Raw genomic sequence first — 12,084 nt, 5'->3', positions numbered from 1 at the left:
ATTTGAATAGAATATTTTATGAACTGTTATATATTGCACTATGGTTTTCAAGCACCACTATGACATATTTTACTCTGGATTTATTAGTGTTTTTTATTTAAAACAATATATTAAAAAGAGAAGCAAACGTAATCCTAGACACATTTCAAATATTAAAGATAAAAATACAACATATAGTGAAACTACTAATTTTGCATTTTTCCACTCCCAGTTTTCCTATAAAGAATTAGAGTTTTTTTTCTTCAACAACTCCTCACACCTGGATCATTAATTTAGCATGTCTTCTGCCAAGACTCAAATTATGGTATCAGATTTAGGGCCGTATTCTTTTTAATAGCTGTGTGAAAATGAACCAATGGCTATTCCCATTTACCAGGCAGGAAGAGTTTTGTTGTTAAAAAAAAAAAGAAAAAGCAGTGATTCATTTGCTGGAGGTCGAAAAACATTCAGTATCATGAGTCAGAATTTTTTATTATGAAAGAAAATCTCAATTTATCTGCTGGATCAGTACTATCCAATTTATTATATGTTGTGGGCTGATATTTCTCATTTAGCATGTTAGATGGCTTGATATAATTAAAATGATGATGGCATACAGTGAAGTCTATGGAGTCTTTGAGTAGACGAGGGGCCATAATTCTCCTTTGGAGGGCCACATCCTGCTGCCGGACTCCAGTTGTACAATTCATTGATTTTCTGTGTTCTCTCATTTGACAAAAAATATTAAAACAATGTGTCTAAATAGAATCTATAATCAGTTTATACCCACAAGTGATTGTAATGGCAGGTTATGAGTAAATCATATGCGTTTATTCAACAGTAATAACAAGTAGTCAACTAAATAATTCCATTATAAAAACAAATATGTATTGCTAAAATACTCAAAATTGCCAGTATCTAAAACTTATGCTGCTCAACAGATAAATCCTTGAAAAAAATATGTGTATAATATAAATAAATAATAATAATAAAAAAAATTATATATATATTATATACATATATATAGCCAGGGAGAGAAAGCTTATCTAACCCCATGTTGGCTTTTCCGGCTGAGAAACAGGCAGAGCAACGGTTACATTTAGTTGAAGGAATGGTGTTGTGTAACTACACCTCACTTGTGCTGTGTGACTAAATAACAGAATTGGACACCAGAAGGTTCTTGTACAAAACAAATAGCAACAGGCTTTATTCTTTTAAAGGGTAAATTTGGGTTTTGATCCTCACAATCCTCTGAGGTATTCATATTATGTGCCAAGTAACAACATGGCATTTCAGAGCAGCACATATGGAGATAGAGTACCACATGGCTAGATGCACCCTCTGGATCTCTGTTCCGTGACCTGGATCCCCACACGTTGGATTAGGGAAATAAAAAAAATGAAATCCCTATTGGGCTGTGATCCGAACACTACAGGCCATTCTTGTCTTAGGGGAGAGCTACCCCCTTGCTATCCTTCCTAGTTGGAGCCAGGTTGCTCTTACTCACTAATTTTATCTGCTTCACTTTCCTAGAAAGTGCTTTACAGAGAACTACCCTGTCCCGACTACTCCTCATTCACAGGATCCCTGTATCCCCGACTTCACCAAAGTCTTCCCTTTACTAGGGCCTAAGCTCCAGACTTCCAGTGCATCCACTCTCTCCTGGAGTGGCAGGGGAAAGAGGAAGTCCCACCCTCTGCCTAGCACTATACTGAAGTGTGACAGGAACTTGTGATCAGCCTCTGGGCCAAACACTGTACACATTATGCTAATAAGCTAAAGTAGATACATGGGCTTTTGCCCAGCAACCAAAGAACAATAAAGTAGGCATTTGAAGTCATAGGCGAGTGTTAACCCTTTGGGTCCCTACACTTACTATAAAAAGAAAAAAACGGAGGAACAGTCCTGAAGCAGATTCCCAAGCAATTGTCTCAGAGGGGGATGGAAGAAAAAGAGGGGGGGAGAGGATGGGAAGGAGTTACTAAATCTGTAGTTAACTCTGGTGGACCAGTAAAAGCACCCACAAGGTGGGAGAGTGACACTTATGTGGGTTATCGATTATAGTGCCAGTGGGCCAGCAGTGTCAGGACTTTCCCTTTAATGCGCTCTCTATATCTTATACCTTGAATCAGCATAAGTAAAAGTTCCCCACCATTTTACTCTCACCACCATAAACGGTCCTTCTCCACCCGTTCTCTATAGGTATCCACTCATCCAATCCACCACAATGATACATTTAGACTCTCCAATCCAAGATTGCAGCCATCAGGGTTTCAGCTTGTGTTCCACAGTGGAATGCAAACCAATAAATGCAGATATCAAGGAGCAGCAGTAAAAATATTTACTGCAGCAAACAATCCTTGATAAAAAATTAGGATTACTGCTGTATAAAAAATCCTTTTCAAATTAAACATGAAATCCAATTTCTTTTTTTTTTATTAAAGCATTCATAGCTGTTGTAAGCTCATTTAAAAATCTCAGCTGTCAATCAAATATTGTTTGCCCTGTTTGCCCCTCCTCTATGCCTTAGGCATAGAGGCGGGGCAGACAATTACTTTCACTTTCCATTCAGCACTTTCTAGATGTAACTTAAATGGAAAAAGGTTTTTTTAAGGTTTCCAGACGTTCGTCTCTGCAGCCGTTTCTGTGCCGTTCTCCAACTGGTAAAAAACTTTAAATAAAATAATCTGTGAAACAGCGCTTCACACGGAAGCCATGGGGAAGACAAAACAAGAAAAAATGGTAGAAATACAGTGTAGTATATTTTGGTAGTCAGCCACCTCTTTGTGCAAAACACAGATTACTTGTGGGACCCACTCCAACATCCACCAGAAATAGCCTTATTTTTTAAGTCACCATTAGGGGAGGGTGGGTACTGACAGATATATAAACTGATTATGCGCCTATCTGTGGGTTTATTCAATACTCCTATTCCAAGTGCTGATCCGAGTTTTCTAAAGGAAGAGTGCTTCATATAGTGTAAAAACGTTTCTTTAATAAATAGTGCATAAGTTAAAATCACACTCACATAAAAACAAGTAGAATGGCATATAGCAGTCTTTTCCAGGTCCGCACTATTCTTGCCCGATCCGCTGCGCTTGGAGTTCAGTTTGTTACAAGCCGGCAGAATCCTCTCCTCACATCGTGTTTCTTTCCCGGGCGCACCCTGGCTGATGTCGCTAAGCCTCGCCTGACGCGTTTCGTCACTATGGACTTCCTCAAAGGCTTCTGTCATACTCACAGCACTCTTCCTATTTACGCACAGTCGTTGTCATGGTTACGCGTTCTTCATGACACTGCTCTCTTTCCACGATCACTGCGTCCAGGCTCTTTGTGCTTATTCCTCACTTTTTTACATTAAAACAAAACTTTAAAAATAATTTCTCTTCCAGATTTGCCCACTATTCATGTGGTTTGTTTGGGCACCGGTTTTAAATGGCACAGCATTGGTTATAATAATTTCTGCATTGCATTATTAAAATCAGATGGTCACTTTTTCTTAAACAGAGGATATCCCTACCTTTATATATATATATATATATATGCTATAGCAAGGGGGGATACATGTTAGTTGTCTTGGCAACCTTATAGTCATACCCTTTGTTTTAATGGACAAGGGATATGTCCAATTATATGTGGGATTTCATGATACAAAGGGGTCTGCATAACGGTTGCCATGGTAACTCCATGGTTTTTCATACATGTAGGTTCCTACCCCCATTTAAAATATATTAGCCAAAAAGTCTTTCCACAGATCTATGTTTCTTTTGTCTTCTGTGTTTTTCTATAAAAAGGCTCGTAGATTCACATCAATATTTAAACCCTTTGGATTTATGGTTTCCATGGCATGCATCCACCTACTTTCACATTGTAGAGTTTCCCTTATTTGGTCACCCCCTCGCCACTTTCTATTGATTTGTTCTATCCCCCAATAGATTAAACCTTTAGGGCTTTTTTCATGAAAATCTTTAAAATGTTTTGAAACGCTATGGATCTCCTTCCCCTTTGTGATATTCCCAATATGCTCTCTTATCCGATCCCTAAGCATTCTATTTGTTTTTCCAACGTATTGTTGTCCGCACGGACACTGTAAACAATACACCACATTTTTTGTTGTGCACTTAATGCTTTGTTTGATTTTAAACTCAGTTCCATTGGTGGTGGATTTAAATAATTTTTTATTTGAACCATATTTGCAGGCCTTGCATAAAGAGCAAGGATAGAAACCTGCCCACATGGTTTCTTTTTGTGTGGTTTTAGTTTTATCTGTGGAGAGGTAACTCCTTGTTAGTATTTCGTTTGAGCACAATCTTCGGTTCATTAGGGATTAACTTTCTCAAAGTTTCATCACACTGTAGTATTCCCCAATGTTTTTTAATTATCTTTCCTATATCTTTAGCCAGGGGGTTGTAGGTGGTGGAAAATATAGTTTCTTGATTTTTTTCTTTTTCTCTATCTTTCTTTTTTATAAGGTCTTGTCTGTCAATTTTCGCTACTTTTTCTTGTGATTTATTTTTTGATTCATTCTTTTTTCTAACCTCTATCCCTGAATCTTTCACTTATAAATTCAATTTGTTTGGAACTTTCTTCTGAGTCTGTGCAGTTTTTCTTTACCCTACACATTTGGCTGAGGGGGATGCTCTGAATCCAATGTGGATGGTGATTACTATCTGGAGCCACATAGTTATTTGCATCCACTTCTTTAAAGTATGTTTTAAAGTGGATTTTGTAGTTTTTTTATGTATATTTCCAAGTCTAAAAAGTTTATTTTTTGTTCACTGTGCATAAACTAAATTCAATTTAAAGTCATTTTGGTTCAACTTATTGACATATGCTTCCAGACTCTCAGCTGTTCCTCGCCATATTATTATAATATTGTCTATATAGTGGTGCCACAGGTACAGGTCCGCGTTTAGCATTCATTTTGGGGTAATTTGTAATTCTTCCCAAAATCCCATATGCAAATTGGCATAGCTGGGCGCGAACCTAGTACCCATGGTAGTCCCGCAGGTCTGGAGAAAAAAGTGGTCCTGGAACCAGAAAAAATTGTGGTTCAATATAAATTATATGCCTTTCAAAATAAATTGGGAGGAAGGAATGCTAATGGCAACCTTGGATGTAAAATCTTCATATGCTTCAATAAGAAAATGATGAAACAATTTTACCACCTCAAAAGCAATTTATTGGGGTGACCAAATAAGGGAAACTCTACAAGTGTTTTGCACAAAGAGGTGGTTGACTACCAAAATATTCTACACTATATTTCTACCATTTTTTCTTGTTTTGTCTTCCCCTGGGCTTCCTTGTGAAACGCTGTTTCACAGATTATTTTATTTAAACTTTCACTGCACTCCCCACATTCCCTCATTCTCTTCACCATTTAATTGTGTAGCCAGGGCATGGGGATGGACATTGGGTCCCCCATTTTGGTGTAAAAACAAGATCACGACAAAACAAATATTTTGGACTTTTTATGTTCAAGTGCTTTAGTAGCCTTAAAGGAGAAACAAACCCCTGATTAAAAAAAACCCTACCACACATAGACCCCCTCCCTCCTCCCCCCCAGCCTAGCTCCTACCCTGGGCAACTGCCCCTAACTTTTAACTTACCCCTCGGTGCAGATTCAGGGATCGGAATTCACAGCAGCCATCTTCCGGGTCTTCATGTCTTTTTCCGGTGCTTCTGCATTTTTCGTCAATTTCGCCTCATGCAAACCGGGAAATTGCTCCAACTGCACATGCGGCACTTCGTTGGTGTCATTCTCAGAATACCAAAGACCCAAAAGATGGCTGCCTTGAACTCCGATCTCTGAATCTGCACCGAGGGGTAAGTAAAAAGTTATGGCCATTTGCCCAGGGTAGCAGCTAGGCTGGGGGGAGGAGGGAGGGAGGTCTATGTGGCATGGGCATCCGCAGAAAATTTTCCAGGGGGGGGGCAAGTAATTTAGTTTAGGGTAGCATCCCCCAACAGACAAATATATATATATATATATATATATATATATATATATATATATATATATATAGAATGACCACTAGTCTTGTTTGCTAGCGTTTTGTCCTCTACGACTGTTAGTGAATTGGCAATGTCCCTGTGGATGAGATTTCTGGCGAATTGTCGCTAGCCACAACCACTTCACCCTTTAGTGATTCTGCCCCACTGTGCAGGCCCCCTTTAGCTATCCGTGCTGCTGTAAAAATAGAGCTGAGTAAGCTGTTGCAGGAGGATATGTGCTTCCTCTATAGTTATCAAGGCACCAACGGGCAGTGGTGTAGTACCAGTAAAAATTATATTTGATGCCAATGTTAGTAATAGGGAAGACAAACAACATATACAGTAATATTTTCTAGAAAAGACAGCAACCCTAGGGACAGACTGGCATGGACTTTGGGTATGATAGTCCCCCTCCCCAACCCTTTCTGCAGCTTTAACTTTGTTGCTCACCTCCAACAAGCAAAGTGTAGGGCGGTCAAGCGGGTGGTTGAGGAAGGACTGCCTGAGGGTACCATTGCGGGGGCCTGAGCCCATTCATGTTATGCCACTGCCCATGCTAGAAATACAATCTGACACAACAAAACACCCTAGGATCATCTCTAGATGCATAAAAGTACTTTCTGTGACTCCCTCCAATAACAACGAAGCTCAAGTGTATTTAGACAAGGATTGGCTTTCCCTTTTCATCTATAATACATCAGCTTGAAAATCTGAATATCTGTCAGTGAAGGCAGAGCAGCAGAGCTGGAGAGAAACTCCTGGGCACAGTGGGCTGGAGAGAAAAGGGCAGGTCCTCACCCAGTGTCGGACTGGGGTGCCTGGGGCCCACCAGGAAACTTAATCTCAAGGGCCCGCAGCCACCCCCGGTACAAATATCTTAAAGCAGGGCAGGACTGCTGCTTCCAATGGGGATCAGATAGTGTGGTGTTTATACAAACAAAACATAACAGATAGGATCTGTGCAGCCACTGGGACAGAATGCTCTGTTATACAGATACAGCTAGAATCTCAGCTGCCATAAAGCAGGACTGAACTGCAGTTTACAATGGGGATCAGATAGGATCTGTGCAGCCACTGGGACAGAATGTTCTGTTATACAGATAGCTAGAATCTCAGCTGCCATAAAGCAGGACTGGACTGCAGCTTACAATGGGGATCAGATAGGATCTGTGCAGCCACTGGGACAGAATGCTCTGCTTAAACATTAGATATATAGATCGAACAGAAGTGCTGTAAGTCAATAAAATATGTCTACCATATACTTGTCTTGATCTGTCCCAGAGGCAGATTACACTAAAGATAACATGGAAATAAACCTTAGGAAATGTCCCAAGGGGTCAATTAAAATAAGCAGGCACAGAGGATGGTGAAAAGTTCTGTTAAGCTCATTACAAAGTAAAGTTCCAATCCCTGCTGCTGACCCAGTCCAGATCACTAATTTGAAACAGGGTCAGGCACCAAGTCAGTGATAAGACTTTCTCCTAAACTATATATATCTTGCTAGGGCTTGATCAAGGATTAAGGAAGTTTGTTAATCACAGACTTGCCTGGCTTGGAAGGGTCGATCGTCCGTCCTGTAGAGCCCTGGGGGCTGGGCTGCTAGTGAGAAATGACGGATTGTGCAGGGAGAGTTCAGTGTAGTCATAAATTTCACGTGTTTTCCCACCCCTCCAACTTTTACTATCTTGGATGATGATGATTGCGTCCAGATCCCAGCGTAGAATTTTCATGCAGGCATTCAGCAGGCCAATTGCTAGTAGCACATGATCTATTGATGACGTCACGTCAGCAGGGTCCCCCGCAGCTCAGCTACAACCTCCAACCGGGTTATGGGATGCCGAGGTGAGGTACTGGCAGGCAGTGTGGGTGGATGCAGAGTGAGGGATGTGAGCAGCAGGCACAGTGGGCCCACTGAGCGCTTCTGATTTCAGTAGGGCCCACCCCCCGCATACATCCGCATTATCTGATGGCAGGCCAGTCCGTCCCTGTCCTCACCTATTTCTTTTTCAGTGCTCAGTCAGCTCAGCTCGCGCGCACTCGTCCTCCCAAAGCACCCTGGCGAGTGGCAACGTCGCGTTGCGTCGGCAACATCGCAGCGGCATTCGTGACGTCAATCAGAGTCAGCCCGGCCCGGAGACTGGGGGAGGCAGTTGGGAAGAATTTGGGCCTGGCTGTGGGTAAAATTAAGCGCTGCGTGCAGAGAGATTTGTGTGGACAGTCCCAGGGGGGGGCACTGCCTCCTCTTGCCCCCCTCTGTGGACGCCCATGCTATGTGGGGTAGAGTTTTTTAAATAAGGGGTTTGTTTCTCCTTTAAAGCATAGTAGTCTGCATTCTGGATACTGGATCCCACACCTGTAACTGAACACTGGAAAGGACAGAAAAAGGTACAGACCAGCCAGTGAGGGAGAGAAGACCCCCTGTGACCTATAAGAGTGTTTTCCTCGATGTGACATTAGAGAGTGACAAATATAAAGCTATTTATTTTACAATATGAGCAAAAAATAATATAATAAAATTATATTTCCTAAATGTAATATAATTAAACTGTGCTTAAATGTAATATTTAAGAATTGTGAAGAGAATGGCATGCTGGAGCTGTCATTAACTCGAAATTTAAGACTATTAGCTATGCTTTTTAAGATTAAAAGCAACCGCAGCAGCATATGGTTCTTTTATATCTTTACATAAAAGAGCTTAAATATATTATTTCCATGAATAGATGATTCATCATGGTATAGGAGAAATGTACATTTATGCACATTTGGTTCCATTCCCAGCCATACTGGGAAATGCACACAGCTCCTATATTTTATATTCATTTTAGAAGTTGTTCACAAAGCCCAGCGGAGGTCATCAGAAACACCAGCTTTTAAGAGCATTTTAGAAATGAACGTATAGGCTGGATTTCATGTGGTCAGAACTTTCGAAAAAGTTGCTGATTTATCTGTCTATTCTAAATATATTAAGGGACAGATTTATCAAAAATGTAATACATCTTTTTTTACAGAGATTTGCACTAAAACTCATGAATTCTGTGGATTTTAAAATTTTGAAACAAAGTTGAAAAACTCGATTATAAAAATTCCGCATCCAACTTCATGTAGAAAATCAATGAGATTTGTCCTAGACAAAATGTAAGCAATTTTTTCGGTTCAAAGTTTTTGTTTTTCAAAATTTTGGAATTTGTTTGCTGACCATTTAAAATGATGAGTACAATACAAATTTGCTGCATTACATTTTTTTCACATTTTTATTTGATTGAGTATTTTTATATTTGTTTTTTTTTTATAAATAATCATGCATTTGAGTTAGGTAAGTTTTTCGAGTATAATTTTTTTTAAAAAAAATCACAAATTCGAATTCAGGATAAATAGGCCTTCCCTTACTCTGGGAAAACACATAGACAGAGATGAGAAAATAAATTCCAACAATGCAAGAATCATGCAACTTACTTTTCCCTAACTCAACAGAAAATATTTTCTTTTCAGAATGTTTGAGGGTCAAGGATTAGGAGATGACAATTCATTTCTGTAGCTCTCGCTAATTAATCAGCCCATGTTGGGAGCCTGATGCTACTATTTTGGAATCTCTGGAATATCTGATGGAAGTGCAGGAACTTGAGATAAGCGAACCACTGAATGCAATCATTTAAACAGATGTTCAATAAATAAGGCTTTGGTCTAGTATACTTTTCCTGGATATTCACGATTTGCTATTGAACCAATTTCTTCAACCAGGTACTTGCTGATTCCTTCCATAATGAGATGTCTGTTTTATTAAATATACTAGTGTTGCCGATAAAGAGACAGTACCTGGTTGTACCTCTTTATCTCTACAGATACAGTAGGTTCAGTAGCAATTCACTAATTCTGCTGAGAATTTAATGCAGGTACTATGATGGACATGATGGAGAGTGTACATTCCATAACTCATTATGGTATTTGCGGGATAAAACATGCTCCTGTACGTTCACATGGTGGACATTCTGCATCTTCTGATGACTGGTGCACAACTCCATGCACTGACGCTGAGGGACCCTGGACCACCACTTTGGACCCGGCAGTAGCTCAAGGGTTCCCACATCAGATCGAGTCAATAGGCAAATTCTGTTTTGAACGCAAACTTCAGACATGATGCAGCCTCCAGTCTAAAAATGCTAGTCCACAACCGGCACCTGATTTGCATCAAAATGCACATGCAATTGCATCAGCTTTGATACATGCAATGTGACCTAGTTTACTCTGGAATTATTGAGAACACCATTATGGGTAAAGATTATTTGAAATTTGTATCATAAATTGCACTTTGTAGACTGCACTTGATTTCTTAAATAACCCCTTTAACCTCAGTTCCCTTTTATACTAGCACCCATTATTTAAATGAAACCTATGTCCTGCATCTCACATTAATGTAATTATAATTAATATAATATACGATAATATAAATACACAGGTATGGGACCTGTTATCCAGAATGCTCGGGACCTGGGCGTTTTCTGCAATGCTGCAGTAATTTGGATCTTCATACCTTAAGTCTACTAGAAAATCATGGAAACATTAAATAAACCCAATAGACTGGTTTTGATTCCAATAAGGATTAATAATATTTTAGTTTGGATCAAGTACATGTACAGGTATGGGATCCAGAATGGTTGGGACCTGGGGTTTTCTGGATAATGGATCATTCTGTATTTTAGATCTTCATACCTTAAGTCTACTAGAAAACCATGAAAACATGGGGGGGGGTTATTTATCAAAGGTCGAATTTTAGCGTTTTTTTTTAATTCCTTGAATGAACTTTCATGAACTCACAGCTCGAATGGTATCTAAATTAAGAGAAAACTTGAATGGAAAAAACTCGATTCTGTGAGTTTGAGTTGTGAAACCTGAAAGCTTGAATTAATTGAGTTTTCTGCAGGAAAGAACTCAAATAGTTCAAATTATTTGAGTTTTTGGGTAGTGATGGGTGAATAAATTCGGCAGACGTGAATTTACTGCAAATTTCTGTGTTTCTGCAAGCAAATTAATACGATAAATTGCGGCAACAATTTGTTGCGAAAAATCCACCCTGTCATAAAATCCACAGCGTCAAAATAGACGCGAGCATAAAAATTGTCACGCGTCAAAATTATTCGGACGCCCATTGAATTTAATGCATTCGGACTAAATAGTCACACGTATAAAAACTGTCGCTTGTGTCAAAATTATTTTGACGCCCATTTACTTTACAATGCATTTCGTGAATTAAACGGCACAGTTTTTGGGCAAACGCCTCCGAAAAAAACTCGGACATCATAAAAGCTATTAACATCTTCAAATGGTTCAAGGGACCTCTGATATTGACTCCTACATGACCTCGACAGGTTTTAGATGGTGTATTGTCAAATTCAAGCTATTTCCAAGGTCTGCATGTAATAAAACTCGAAAAACTAGAATTTTCGTGGAAAACACAACTCAAACCTTAGTAAATAACCCCTTAATTAAACCCAATAAGCTGATTAAAATGGAGTCTATGGGAAATGGGCTTTCTGAATTCTGAGCTTTCTGGATAACAGGTTTCCAGATAACGGATCCCATACCTGGTTTTTGCAGGACATATTTATATTTTGAGTGCATAGGGCTCTCAAGAGTGGTATGTGTCCATATAACTCCATATAACTCCCTTTATAGGGCTAATGACGTACAAGTATGTACTCTAATTAATACCAAACATCAAGCAAAAGTAAGTAAGTGTATTATTTATATGTCATTTTTTTTGAACATTATAAATAGCAGGCACAATTTGAAATTGTACCACTGAGCATCAAATCACAGTAACTTGATTGCCCCATTCTGTACTGCTTGTAACATATGTTCTTTCCCCATAAATATAGGATCAAGATACTATTATATTTTAAAACGCGTATGGATTTTCAGACACCTCATACTCCATTTCATCTGCAATAAAGCCAATACTTTATCAGCGTATTCCTGTTTGTTTTACAGTTGTGAGAGGCCTCTGGGCATCTGCCTGATAATAGTGGTTACTTAGTAATGAAGATAGTGAGATTTACAATTGCTCTATCAGTAGCTGATATACCAGACAGGAGCCAGTTACATAGGAAAGAACCA

The sequence above is a fragment of the Xenopus laevis genome, chromosome 7L, assembly GCF_017654675.1.
Source record: "Xenopus laevis strain J_2021 chromosome 7L, Xenopus_laevis_v10.1, whole genome shotgun sequence".
Classification (NCBI taxonomy): domain Eukaryota; kingdom Metazoa; phylum Chordata; class Amphibia; order Anura; family Pipidae; genus Xenopus; species Xenopus laevis.
The sequence above is the reverse complement of the archived record's forward strand: the minus strand, read 5'-3'. Positions refer to the sequence as shown.